This window comes from Sylvia atricapilla, chromosome 2 (assembly GCF_009819655.1).
Source record: "Sylvia atricapilla isolate bSylAtr1 chromosome 2, bSylAtr1.pri, whole genome shotgun sequence".
Lineage (NCBI taxonomy): Eukaryota > Metazoa > Chordata > Aves > Passeriformes > Sylviidae > Sylvia > Sylvia atricapilla.
The window spans coordinates 1,056,668-1,070,841 of NC_089141.1; positions in this window are offsets into that span (position 1 = coordinate 1,056,668).

Below are 14,174 nucleotides of genomic sequence, written 5' to 3' on the forward strand. Positions count from 1 at the left end.
AATATCTGTCTGCAATTTCACTTGCAGCAACTCAAGAGTTCATCGCACTCTTCCTGTCGTCTGGTTTTTCTTCTCTTATCCAAATGTTCCAACTCTTTTTTCTCTGTCTGGAAAGACCTGCTGGACTCAAAATCAGAGGACTCAAACCACACAGAATTTCTCAAAATTATTGGGAAAGAGCAATAGGTCTCCCAGCAGGTGATTAAATGAAGGCAGTAGCAGCCACAGTTAGGAAAGAAGAGTTCTAATTAATTTGTATAATATAAAAGTAATTTACTTTATTTTCTTTCTTTTTAATCCTGGAGTGTTTTCTTCTGTGTTTTCTGAGTTTTTTAGGGATGTGCATAATGGGGTTAAATATATAGGTGAGGAGGAGATGGTAACAAAGGCCAGTACCATCACCATCTTACTTTTTGTTAATTCCCTCTCCTACTCCTTGTCAGAAGGCATGGGTTTTGTCAATAGTTTTTGTGCTCAGCTTATGCACTTTTCAGAGTAGTCTTCCCTGTCTTCATCAGTTTTTATCATGTCTTTTAAAACACAGATAAATTACTTGGCTGGCCAAAAGTCACTGTTCCGTGGCTGCTTCTCTGTGTGGGATGTCACACGCTGAGCTCACCATCCTGTGTCGTGTGCTGTGGCTGCAGTGATATCAGCTGGCATCTTAACAGAGCCTGAGCTTACTGATTTCTCATGCTTTTGATAGCAGATGAAGAATTCTTAGGAGCTGAGACTTTGTAGGAGCAGGATTCTGCTCCTGTCCCAGGTTGGATTGGAGCTCCTCTAACACCAGCCCAAGTTGCTCATCACTGCCAGCCCAAGCCTGCTGCTCCAACCATTTCCAGGCTTAAAGCTCCGGGTGCTTGACCCCCTCTTGCTGGGCAGCAGCAGGACTGTGTGCTCCTGGGCATTGCCCTGCAGCTCCTCATCTCTGTGAGGGGTTAAAGGCTCCAGCTGCCCTCTGCTTCTGTGCTGGTTTTGGTTGGGACAGAGTTAATTTTCTGGATGGAAGTTAGTCTGAGGCTACCTTTCCAACTCCCCCCTTCTTTCCTGGGGGGACTGTGCAAGCCACTGTGTGGTGCTGGCTGGGCTTAAACCCTGACAGCCTCTGAGCACCATCACAGGGCAAAGATTGCTGAAGGCAATCAAAGATTGCTGCAGCAGCCTACCTCTGGGTGCACCTTCCTAGTGGCCCATTTCACTGACAGGATAATATGGGTTTTCCCAACGCCTCTGAGGGTCCAGCCTCTGCAGAGAAGTGGCAAAAATCAATTAGTGATATGGCATGATCGAGCGTGCCTTGAAAAATCCAGAAGGTTTTAATAAAGAAAGGAAATAATACAAAAACAAAGGCAAAGCTGAACACAGTATAGAGGCGAGTCTCCTACTTGCTACAGCACCTCAAAAAGTGTGGGATTTCTTTGTTCTTTCTCTTTAGTACTTATTAGTGTAGCTGAGCTCTTTGGCTCTTGGCCCAATGAGATTAATAACAGGCTTTGATTACATGCTTAGAGCCCAATCCATGCTTCTGTGCAGAAACTGAGCCAAATACCATGAGAAAGGCACAGAACTTTCTAGTTAAAACTTCCTCAAATGTCTAAAGGAAAACTGAAAGTCTTTCTCTATTTGGAAACACCTGCTGGGATGTGGGGTGCTTTACTACAGGATAGACTCGAGGTGTTTTCAGTCTTCCTTCTGTCTGAATGTTTTCCATCATATCAAGATCACTAACTGTATTCTCTTTTCTTTTGGCCTTGATGAGGATTTGTTGGTGCATCTGAAACATTCCATCTTACCACAGTGTGTAGCATTTTGGATTGTGCCTTTTATGTCATGTGTTTACTGAGGGTACAAACTGTCCAGCTGAAAAATCAGCAGTGGAGATTTAAAACTTAGGACTCGGTGTTCAGAACAAGAGTTTTGCTGGTTGTAGAGCAGTGGCCTCTGCAGAGTCTGGTAAAAAGTTTTGTGTGTCTGTCAGCTTGTGTTATTGAGGATGTGATGTTTGCTGTACATTTGTAGTCACAATATGGATTATTTATTTTTACATTTCACTTTTTCTAATTAAAAAAAAAATCTGATCTAACCAAAACACCAAATGGTCTTTTTTTTTTTTTTTTTTTTTTTTTCACTTGTTTGGGATACCAAAAATACATCGTTGCAAGTTGGGCTTTTTAGTAGTTTTGATTTATACTTTGCTTCCTTTCTGAACAGAAAATGGGAGTTCATGGGGCTTTTAATGTGTTTTGGGGTATTTTTTCGTTTTAAAAGAAGGTTTTGAACAAAACTTTTGGGATAAGTTTACAGAAGTACTTTTGATGACAGCAGCTGCACTTTAGTTTAAAAATAACTTCAGTCAATCAAAACAGAGTACTCTATATTTTTACATTTATTGTCTATGTCACATTTGGAGCTTAATTCTTTTTTATCTAAAGTTACATGCTCTACTAATACATTGTCTTGTTTTCTATATTTCCCTAGATGAAATGTAGCTAAATAAAGCAATTTGAACATAATTTCTTTCATTTGTAGCACAGTGCTAGTAAGCTTTTAGAGGTCAATGAGAGAAGTGTTACCCATGAGCTCTAAGTGTATGAATAATTCCTTTGGGAAAAGCAGTAGTGACCCAGTGTACTCTTTAATACATGTGGCCTTTTGAGATTAATTGTGGAAACAAAAAATTTTTGGTTCTCATGACATCAACTTGCACTTTTCTTCTGAAAGATGGGATGATGAGAAACTTGAACATATTTAAAAGCATATGTCAATGCTGATGTATTCCTTGAGGAGCTGAGTGTCATGGGGTTGTGTCCTAGGCAACAGTTCTTTGCTTTTCTGGGCTATATTTGTTGGTAAGATACAATAAGTAGTGGTTTCCAGAGGTTTTCCAGAGACTGCAACATAAACTTTCTATTTTCTCAAGGATGCAAACGTTTGCTGATGTTGGCTTCTCAAGAGCTTCCTCCTGGATGCTGGCAAAAAGTGCAAGTCTTGCTGCTGCAATACATCACTGAAGTGAAGGGAGATTGTAGTTTCTTCTGGGAACTCTTTGCTATAACACAAGGTATAACACTTTTAAACTAAAAGAGGGTATATTTAGATTATGTACAAGGAAGAAGGATTTAACAATGAGAGTGGTAAAACACTGCAGCAGGCTGCCAAGAGAGATGGCTGGGTGCCCCATCCCTGGAAACATCCAAGGCCAGGCTGGATGGGATCTGAGCCCCCTGGTCTAGTGGAAGATGTTCCTGATTATTGCAGGAGGCTGGGTGGCCTTCGAAGCTCCCTTCCAACCCAAACCCTCCTATGATTCTAAGAATCTGACACTCTCAGAGCAGAGAAAGCAGCAGGCCAGCAGTGCTGCTGCCCTGAGCACAGTGCAGGGCAAGCTGTGCTTTTCCCAGGGAGAAGAGCCATGTCTAGCATGCACAAGAGCACAAGGGCTCCTTGTCTGACCCAGGGGCACAGCTGCTCAAGTGCTGCTTGAGCCACCAGTGGCAAGGGGTGTTGTGCTGACAGAGCAGAGCAGGAGCAAAATAGCGTGGGCTAAAGTGTTTCAGGCTGGAGCTGGGGTGTGCTGGCAGAGTTACATGGCCTTAGAAAGATTAGATTGGCCACCCTTCATAAAATATAAACATGTGCAGCATTGCATGTTTCCTCAGGAAAACCTCAAGGTTGCTTTAGAATCTGTAAAAGGTTGCTTTTTTAGCTGACATCCTGGTCTTCAGAACCTATCAAAATGTTTGTTTTAGTTTTCAAATCACAGCACATTGTCTAGTTCCAGCAGCTGTCTCCTGCCTTTGTTTTGTCCCCGACATGCTCAAGGATGTCATTACTCAGAGTCTTGAATTGTGCTGACATAAGGGACAGGAAGGTAAAGTGTCTGTGAGAGATAACAAGTTCTACTCATGGCCACCGTGATGCAGAGAGGGTCTTCAAACTGCCAATATGCAGGGCTGGGTTCCTATGACAGATAGGATTTAAAAATATATATAAAAAGAAAATCACTTCTGATCATGGTGTGATCAGATTTTCCTTTCTGCCTTCGGTGTTTTGAGTGTTTCCCCATTGCCTTGCCTCCCTGACCACCCAGCCCCAGGTCAGGCAGCAGCTGAAGTAGTGAATACATGCCTGTGTTCTTCACTTTATCCTTTCCCTATCCTGCACCAGCTCATGAACTTTGCCTCTGCCCACTGTTTCCAGTTTCCAAGTCTGAGAAGTAGGCTTGGGTTGCTTCTGGGTGACTTTTCCACATCATGTCATGCCATGTGCCTGCCTGCTTCACTTCTGTCTCCCAGCTGCTGCTCTGCTAACTAAAATGCTGTTCACTTTGAAAACAATGACAGTGGCTCTCAAAGGCTACTGCATAACAAGATGTCAAGGAAGGAAGCTAAGATAAGATAGAAGCTAAGAGGACAGATAATGGGGGTTTGTCAGAATTTTTTTTCCGTAAGGTGGATTGAAGTTAGTGGCAGAATCAGCACTGAACAAGAACTTCCATGTTGGTGACCAGTATTTTTTCACCCAAAAAGGCTTAAAAGTCTTTCAGCTTCTTAAGTTGAAAGTAGTTAAATATTTTTTGAAGACCATATTCAGTGAGCATCCTGGGAGATGGTAATAAAGTGAGTTTGGTGCTTGGAGTCACTCTGCCTGCAAGAAGGAAGTGACCTGGACAGCAGAACTGGGAAATAAAGAATTGGGGGATTGTAGCCCCAGCCTTATTAATCTAGGTTTCCTTAGAGGAAGAGACAGATTTCCTTACTAATTGCAGACTAATAAATTACTTCTGGAGAACAATGTAGCTGAGTGTAGTGGTTGACAAAAGAAAGTTTCCCACTTCTCCCTTGAAACAGAGGTTAAGCAGGTTGGTCCTTGCTGATGAAGCATTGATCAGAGAGATGACCTGTTCTGACAAGAGTTTGTTAATGTAATTTGATAAGGAAACAAACAGTGAGAGAATGATTCATGTTTTATTTTATCCACGCGTCAAGTGATCCTGATTTCAACCTTTTTCCTCCTGATTTTGCCCTTTGCTGTTCAGGCTTCCCCTGATTTAGTGTTCCTCTTCATCCTGGACACGTTCCTTCCTGATCACTCTTACCCTTTGCTAAGGACTTGGCACTTGGAAGTTTGCTATTTTCTTATTTTGCTTATGTGGACACGCTCTCCATCTGACTTCTCCCTTTCCCTCTCTGGTACTCAAGTGTCCACTCTGTCGCTGGAAGGTGTTTTCATCTTCCTGAGTCTGTTGCTGTTAGGCACACAAAAAGAACAAAATGAAAGAACCACACTCAGTCAGGTTGAGAGGTGAGCAGAGAAAGAAGAAAAAAGTCTGTTATGATTTGGGGTTTTAATAGGATTTGGGATTTGATCAAGGATTGGGAGATAAGAGGAACACCTCTCTGACCCCAGTGGTCAATTCAGCAGCCCATCACAGAGAGGGATGGAAACAATCCTCTTTGTTTATGGTACATGTGTGGGAATCTCCACTGGAAATATGTAGACAATCTGCAGAAGGCTAAAGAATCCACGAGCCACAGAAAAATTGGAATTGGAGAAATTTAGTTCCTTGACCAGGTTGGCTGCTTCCTAGGCAGAAGTTGAGTTTTCCCAGGAAGAACAGAAATCCCAGTGTCAAGGAGGAGTGAAGACATGAGCCCATGAAGTTTACACAGGAGTCATTTGGTGCTCTACCAAGAATGAGAAGCACCGAGGGGGAATCCCTCCAGTGTGGTCCTGTCCCCTACAAATCAGTAAGGAGCAGAGGTGGCAGGAAGCCCTGTGATGGACATTCAGCATCAGGCTATAGAGGTTACTCAGCATGGCCTTGTCTAAATATCAAGGCTGAGGGTTTTGCCACAATCTCCCTGTTGGATTTGCTGTGAAGTGCTTTTTGGGACTGTTCAGGATCCTGTGAGATCTGAACTCTCTAGTTCTAGATAATAGACTCAAATAGAAATAGGTGGAAATACAGATGTTTGGGTTTTTGAAGAAAAACTTAAAGAATATTCCAGATTCCTTCTTGGGGCACATGTAGTGGTCGTATTTTGCCCTCTGTTTTAAGATGAACGTACATACAGATATACATGCAACTGAACTCTGAGACTCTGAACTTCAGACACATTTCTCTTTGTGCTGTGCAGACCAAGTTTCTGTAAGAAATGCTGATCTGATACTAAATTTGGGAAAGAGAACACACTCCACTGTTGGATGAATGTTGTGCGTAACAGTCCATATAAAGAGCTTATTATGCCTTTATTTTTTGTCATATAATCAGCATTTCCATCTATGGGAATAATCTCATTCCCAGTAGGAGCAGGAAATGTGTCTCTGCTAGCAAACCAGATCTTTTCCCTCTCCCTTCTGACAGAGCTTTCCCTGTTAATCTAGCCAACAGAAAGAACCTAGGGGTAAAAATGAAACCTAGAAGTCTGTATGGGCACCCTGAAAAATTGTTATGCTAAAATCAGGGAAGACAGAGCCATTGAGAAAGATCAGATGTGGAAATGGCGAATGGTTTGTGTAAGCAGCTAACTGAATCAACTGGAAAAGATTTCTGGTTTCCTGCAAACAGTCCTCAGGATGTTTTCCCCTTGTGTTTAAATGAGTTTTCTGCTGCAAGGCTTTTCCTTCTCCTTTCCTTTTCTCTTGCAAGGTTGGTATTTTAATATACGAGGGAAGATATTCCTGGAAACTGCACAATGGTTTCTTCTGTTCATTATGACCTTTTAAAGTCTGAAAATTTGAGGGGTTAAGTGCTAAAAATAGGCATGAACTTATTTTCTATCTGCCTAATTTGTATTATGTAGATAATATGGCAAATTATTTAGCATTAGCTGTAAATCCTCTGCTCTGTGGTTTAACTTAAGAGTTAGAATTCTGTATTCCTAATACAAAATACTAGAATATGATAATATTAGAATATTAGAACATTCTAATACAGTGTATATATATAATTTCTGTTTGTTATAGTTAGAATTTTGTCTTTCTAATGGGTTGTATTGGTACCCATTTGTTAGCCTTTCCTGATGAAATATTTGGGACAGTTTTAGAATTAAAAGCATTGAAATCCTTTTTACAGAGCAATTGGTTTGGAGCTGTTTCTGAGAAAATTCCCCTGAGCAGACATTTGGAGAAGTGGGTCTGTTTTTACAACCCTGTCCCAAAACACTGTCTGTTTTAGTTCAGATTTGGCCTGATTTAGCTGTTTACAAATAATTTTTATCTGCTGGCATACAAATATATGGTGCATTCTACTTTTGAAATGAAGAGTTTATTCAACATTTATTATTACAGTGTAAATAATGTTGACTCAAGAAAACAAGTATTACTTCATCACCTTGTCAGAACTTTTGCTTCCAAATATAGGGCAAGTGTAAACAATTGTGGGCTTTTGCCTTTCCCACTGAAATGGTGAAAGGTGCATTCTGTGGAATGAATAAATATTTTACAAGAGAAGTAGGTTAAGGTTTAATAAGTCTTTCAGTTAAAGTGTTCCTTAATGTTTCATTTTACCTTTATAAATTGCTATGAACTGTTTTATGTTAAGGGACAGATAGTGAACAACCCTAAATAATGCAAAAACCCTACATCTTCAGTCCCTAAATTGCTCCTCTGGTTGAAGATAAGAGACTAGAGTAGAGGGGAAAATAGAGAGCAATATTTAGAATGTACAACAAACTGAATAAACTTTTCTGAGACACTAGGTAGAAGTTTCAGAATGTCCCTGAGACTTTAGGTAGTGCTTTGACAACGCCACTAGGAAAGGAGATTGATAAAAATAGGGAATAAAAAAATGAATTTATAAATATATGAAATATTCCTAAATATTAATTATGTTCATTAATATATAAAATAAAAATATTAATCTCTTTTCCCAGTGGCATTCTCAAAGCAGTAACTTTGTTTATATGACTTTAGTTCTAGATGTGTCATTAGTTCTAGACACTAGAATCAAATAGAAATAGGTGGAAATACAGATGTTTGAGTATTTTAAGAAAAACTTAAAGAACACTCCAGATTCCTTCTTGGGGCACATTTAATCATACTTTGCCCTCTGTTTTAAGATGAACATACATACATACATATATACATGCAACTAGAACTTTACTGTGCCACTTTCTGAGTTCTGTGATAAAATCCTGACATGACTGCAGCTTTGACTTCAAGCAGCTGTTTTCCCTAGACAAGATCTTCCACTGATAAACAGAATGACTTGTAAATTCAAAAATAGTAAAGTTTAGTTAGTATCTAAGCTAGGATTCTTCACATTCAGAAAGAGAAAACTCTCTGAATGAGGTGACATGAATGAAATGAATGAAAAAAGAGGTAACAGAGAGAATTAAAGGGCCTGAGTGTATCCTGTTCCCACCTTGTTGTGTCTCTGTTGGCAGGTCCTTGCTCCCAGCAGTGGTCTCTGGGTGCACTGAGTCTAAGTTGTCCAGGATATCTTGTCCTCCAGAAGGAAAATGTCTGGTTTTGTTACATATCAAAGATTTTTAATCTTTCCTAGTAGACATTAAATAAACACTCAGACCACCGAGTCTTCTGGGAGGAAAATACATGAAAATAGAAAATGCAATAGTAAAAGAAAGAGATGTGATATAAGCCAGTTGTGTAAATCCAATGAGTTTAGGCTGGAAGAAATCTTTTTGGTATTAATGTGGAGATTTACGTTTTTGTTGCTCATGTTATTTGCTCTACATATGATGAAACAGTGTAGTGCAGAGAAGTACTAAGAATGATGCTTTTCTGCCCTAACTTGGAAGAAAAATTGTTTTGTCCCATGGGGGTAGGAGTTACAATTTTTCAGCCAATCCTAATTTTGAGTGTGTATTTTCTTTCTCATCCATAATCTCCAGAAAGTGAGCTTCTAGCAATGCCTTGGCTTTCCCACACCCTGAGGAAGTTTAGATTGCTTTCTTCACAGCATAGGGTGCCATGCTTCAAAGCATGTGAAACTGAGATGCAGTGCTCCTTGTGAAAATAAAAAAGCCTCATAAACAAAACTCATGTATCAAAACTTTCTGAAATGTTCTGCAAGCCTTTCTATCCTTTCTTTGTTGAATTAGTAGAGTCCAGGATTATTTCTTCATTTCTATTTGCTTTAGCATATTTGGCAAAACCCCTGCTAGTTCTCCCCAGTGCCTAGTTTGGCATCAATTTAAGGCCAAAAATAATTCACTGTATGGGTAGTATTCCTTGGCTGACCTAGTCTGAAGCTGAGGAACAGTCTGAGGAATACACAGAGCCACAGTTTAATAATCCCAGTGAAGTTGTATCAAGTCTGAGGGTTCACCTGCAGCCTGTCAGAGCGGCTTAATAATAGTGAGACTGCTCCCTGGGCATGTTTTGTCAAGGCAAGGTTTTAATAAAAGCAGAAAATAACAAACAATACAGAAACAAAAGAATAAAAGCCGTGTGCAGGTGCCAGAGAAGTATCTGACACCTGACTCGATGCCCCAAGGAGCACTGAGAAGCCTCGTGCTCTCCCTTAAGTGTTGAACAAATCTGGTGGGTTTTTAGGCAAACAGCTCAATAGAGAATGACTTCATTTCTGAGGAACAGGTAAAGAGGCTTATCAGTGTGATTTTGTCTTGGCATTGAGCCAATTACTGCCAGGAAAGCAAATAAACTTCGAGTGTTTTTCCCTTAAATGCCCGAAGGTGAAACTGGAACACTTTTCCTTATATAGAAAATATCTACTGGTGCAGTGCCACAACTGAGCAAAATCAGCAAGGAGATTCTCTTCTATACCCTATTTAAAGCAGTCAATGTTTTAAAGGCAAAACTGATTTGTGGCCCAAAAATGTGAGCCAGGGAAGTGAGGGCTTCCTGAAAACTGTGCTCAAAATATCCAAGCCTGAGAGTTAGGTAACAAGCAAATTTATTTGCTTTTTGCTGCAACTTGTTTAGTTTCCTGGACGTGCTTGGACCAGAATTTGTCCAGTGATGCCACAAAATACTCTGTGAGGCCCAAAATATGATTTAGGGAGGTGAAAAGGAAGTCTGCAACCCTCAGGGTGCTGTTACAAAGTAGTTCAAGGAGGGCAACAGGAAAGGCAATGTTTATTTCTGAGTGGATGAACCATGATTTTGGTTACTTTATGGGCAAGCCTAAGGGGAATAGGCAACAGGATCCTGCCAAGGAATGGGCAGCAAGCAAAATACAGGAAAAGAGTGTGGGAATTCCTCTTCTGACTGTTTGAACCATGAAGAATAGAAAAGACACAACCAGAGGAAGCATCATCTGCCCTTGAATTAAAAAGAGGAAAGGAGATCTTAAAAGAAATGTGTTGCTCAGGTGACAGGATGAATAACAGGGAAATCAGCATTATCCCCTTGTGTAAATGGAAGGCATGAAATTGTAAAATGAAAAGTTGATGCATGTCATTTGAATTTGGCTCCTTGGGTGGACTGAATTAGCAGAGCCTCAACATGCATTTTTTCCATGTGGGCTTTCCCACATCCGGTGACTGGAAAACACTTATCTATTTTTATATTCAGCATGTGCTTTTCAATGACTTTCACTGCTCTGAGTGTTCTTTGTCAGTGTTTCCTTCTCCTCTCTCCTGAGGAAGAGGAGGGATGTGCAGAGTCCTCAGGAGCCTGGGGGCAGAGGAAATTAGTAACCTGCAGGCAATTGTAGGAGCTTCCCACCTTTGTCTTCCCTTTCTTTAAGGGATATTAATCATCCTGGAGTTAGACAATGATTTTACAATGGCATATTTCTTTACCTAGCAGAAAAGGCCTATTTAAACTCATCCTGTCATTTTCTAGTCAAGACAACCACTTCCGAAGGAACTGCTGATATATTTTGTTTTCCTTAAAAAAAAAATTTTAAAGAAAAATATAAATCAGGATAGCTGACTTCTAGTAGGTGTCAAAGCAAGCCACACATGAATAAACCTGGATTTTCAAAGGAAGAGAATAAACCACCACTATTCAGACATGGAGGAAATCAAATTTTACGGTCTTGCAGAAATGTGTTTTATTCTTTTTAAATCAAAACAACCTATCTGAAAAAAAAAAAAAAAGTATTTTTCATTGGGTCATTTTTTTCTGAACATTCCTGTCAACATTTTAGGGGAGTTTAGGAGGAGACAAACTCTGTAAAGCTTTCCTATGGAAATAAAAAAGTCAAGGGATCATTTCAGATGACTGAATTAAACATTACAGGTATGTTTAACCACTGACTTCAGCCACAGTGTGAATTACTGAACAGAGCTGTCAAACACCTCTTGTGTTTCTTTAGCTAAAATAGCTGTTTTCATACATCTAATCCATTTCAAATCTTTTCTTGCCCCTCCTCAAGTGGTTGGAGCCAGGTTTGCACATTGCCAGTCCAAACAGAATTCTAGAATGCCCATGTTGACCCTTCCCTGCCTTGCTGGGGCCACCTTCTGCACTTCCCTTCTCTTTTTGTGGCTGTTGACAGAGACTGTGGCCTAAACATAGCAAAGAAACTGTGGAGTGACACAGACACCAACGTGTTTATTAAAACTATAGCTTATTGCTCTCTGTGTGTCAAATAGTCCTTCATCCACTGCGTACACAACCTTCTGCCAGGAACAAAACCTCATTTTGCAATAAATTCAAGGAAAACAAGATGAGGTGGTAGGAAAATTTTTATTTTTTTTTTTTTAAGAAAGGACATTAAACCCTTTGTTTGGCATCTGAAAAGCTGTGTTGTGCCTGCTCATTATTCAAAAAAATTCTTGCAAGCTCTGGACAGTCTCAGAAGAAATGAAGACTGTTTATTTCTCCTTATCAAGAATTTTCCAGTCTGGAGAGAGACACAACACAGACATCATTTTTAAGAAGAAAACCTGGACTTTGTCATTTAGATCTGGCTTTTTTTGGGGAAGACTTGCCAGGAGGTAATTGCTCACATCTGTTCTAAGGCTGCCCACTGTGGATTGTCAATGTAGGCAGCTTCACCTGCTTCTGTGGGGTTTGTGACCCCGAGTGGGTTTGGAATAAATCAAAACTCGCACAAGAGCTGTATGACAGATCAGATAACCTAATGAGAGCTCTGAGTCTGCTGTGAGCTTTATCTGTTGTGGTGGTTTGGCCAGGAGGGGATTTTTCAGGAGGTTACACCTTGACAAACCCATTAGAAAGGGATAGGTCTATGTGAACATACAGGGTTACATATGAGTGGATCCTGGGAAACTTCCTTTTTCCTAAACTTCCTTTTTCCTCCTTGGAAGAGGTGAGCTGGCCCCAGCTCCTGGGGCTCTGGCCCTTCCCTGAGTGAGAACAAAGTGATTGAACTGTAAGGAGGCACAGCTGAGACCCGAGGGGAGCAGGAGGGGTCCCTCCTGCAGGGAAAAAAGGCACGGCTGGTGCTCAATCCTTGCCGTATCTTGCCATCTAGTGGCTTCTCCAAAGCACCTCTCCTTGGCCTCACATCCTTGGAAACATCCTCAGAAGGGAGAATGCTGCACGCCCAGGGAAGAACACTGAGAGGTGGGTGCTGCTGTGCACAGCCAAGTCACCTCCATCCTCCCTGCCCGTTCTGTCATCCTTCCGGAGGATGGCCGGGTGCCAGAGGCTTTGGTCACTCGTTGTGACCTTGTCTAGGCTGGAGAGGGCGTTAAAATTATCCCTTCAGTGTTTCCTGAGTAACTAAAATAGAGTTTGGCCAGCCTGAAGTGAAAGATGGTAGAAACACAGGACGAGGTGTTTTTGTCCTTGGTGCTGCTGGGCTGGGTGCTGTAACAGCCTCGAGGCTTTTTTATTTTATTCATATATATTTATTGCTCTCTAGATTGTTACTGTATAGTTATATAGTTAAAATCTCCAGTACTTTTCCTACCCTGACAGACAGAAAGAATCTTGGGGACTGGAATGCATTGGACTACAAGACCCAGGTAATCTCTTTGGGGTTCCTCCTCTGGATCTAGGGTGCAGGGGGAAGCAGCAGTGCCTTTGGGGAGAGATGCTCCAAGACTTGCCCTCCTGGGTCCCATTCAAAGGCAGTGTGGAGTGGGCACTGTGGTGCTCTCGGGGGTTTTGGGCTGTGGAAAGCTTGTGGTGACAAGTGTGGGCAGCAGCACAGGGAGGCAGGGAGCTGCCCACTGCCCCACACCTGCTGTGCTGCTGCCTGTGACCTGCAGCAGAGCCACTAACTCTGCAGCTCCTCCAACACAGGTTGAATTGGCATCCATCCTCAAATTTGTGCTGGATAACGAGGAGTGCCTGAATGAGAATCTGGAGCCATTTCTGCAGAGGAAAGGGATCACAGAATCACAGAATGTGTAGGTTGGAAGAGACTTTAAAGATCATTGATTCCAATCCAGCCCTAACACTTCAACTAAATCATGGCATCCAGTGCCACATTCAGTCTTTTCTTAAACACGTCCAGGGGTGGTGACTCCACCACCTCCCCCCAGTACTTACTCACTCTTTCTGTGAAAAACTTTTTCCCAATATCCAACCTGTATTTCCCTTGGCACAGCTTAAGACTGTGTCCTCTCGTTCTGTCAGTGTCTGCCTGGAGAAAGAGACCAACCCTCAGCTGACTACAACCTGCCTTCAGGAAGTTGTAGAGAGTGATAAGGTCACCTCTGAATCTCCTTTTCTCCAGGCTGAACAACCCCAGCTCCCTCAATCCTTCTTCATATGGCTTGTTTTCCAAGTCCTTCACCAGCCTTGTTGCCCTCCTCTGGATGTGCTCAAGCATCCCAACATCCTTCCCTAAACTGCGGCAATCAACTCTATTTTCATTAGTTTCAATACTTACGGCGTCAAAAGCCTCCCTAATATAAAGGGCCACCCCACCACCTCTTCTCCCTTTCCTGTCTCTTCTGAAGAGTTTGTAGCCATCGAGTGCAGTGCTCCAGCTCTGAGAGTCATCCCACCATGTTTCTGTGATGGTGACTATATCACAGAATATAGCTTTGCTGCTGCACCATGACCTCCAGCTCTTCCTGGTCTTACTCACTGGTGTACATGCACATCAGCTGGGCTACTGATTTCACTCCTAACTCAGGCTTAGCACCCTTGGGCCTGCTTCCATGCAGCCCAGCTGCATCCTCTTCCCCCTCCAAACCTAGTTTCTGTGTTGTCTGTCTCCTCCCTGAGCCAGGCACACAGCCAGGCCTGCCAGCAGCTGCAGGCTGAGCAGGAGAAGGTGGCTGTGCTGGAGGCCCAGGCAGAGCAGCTGGCTG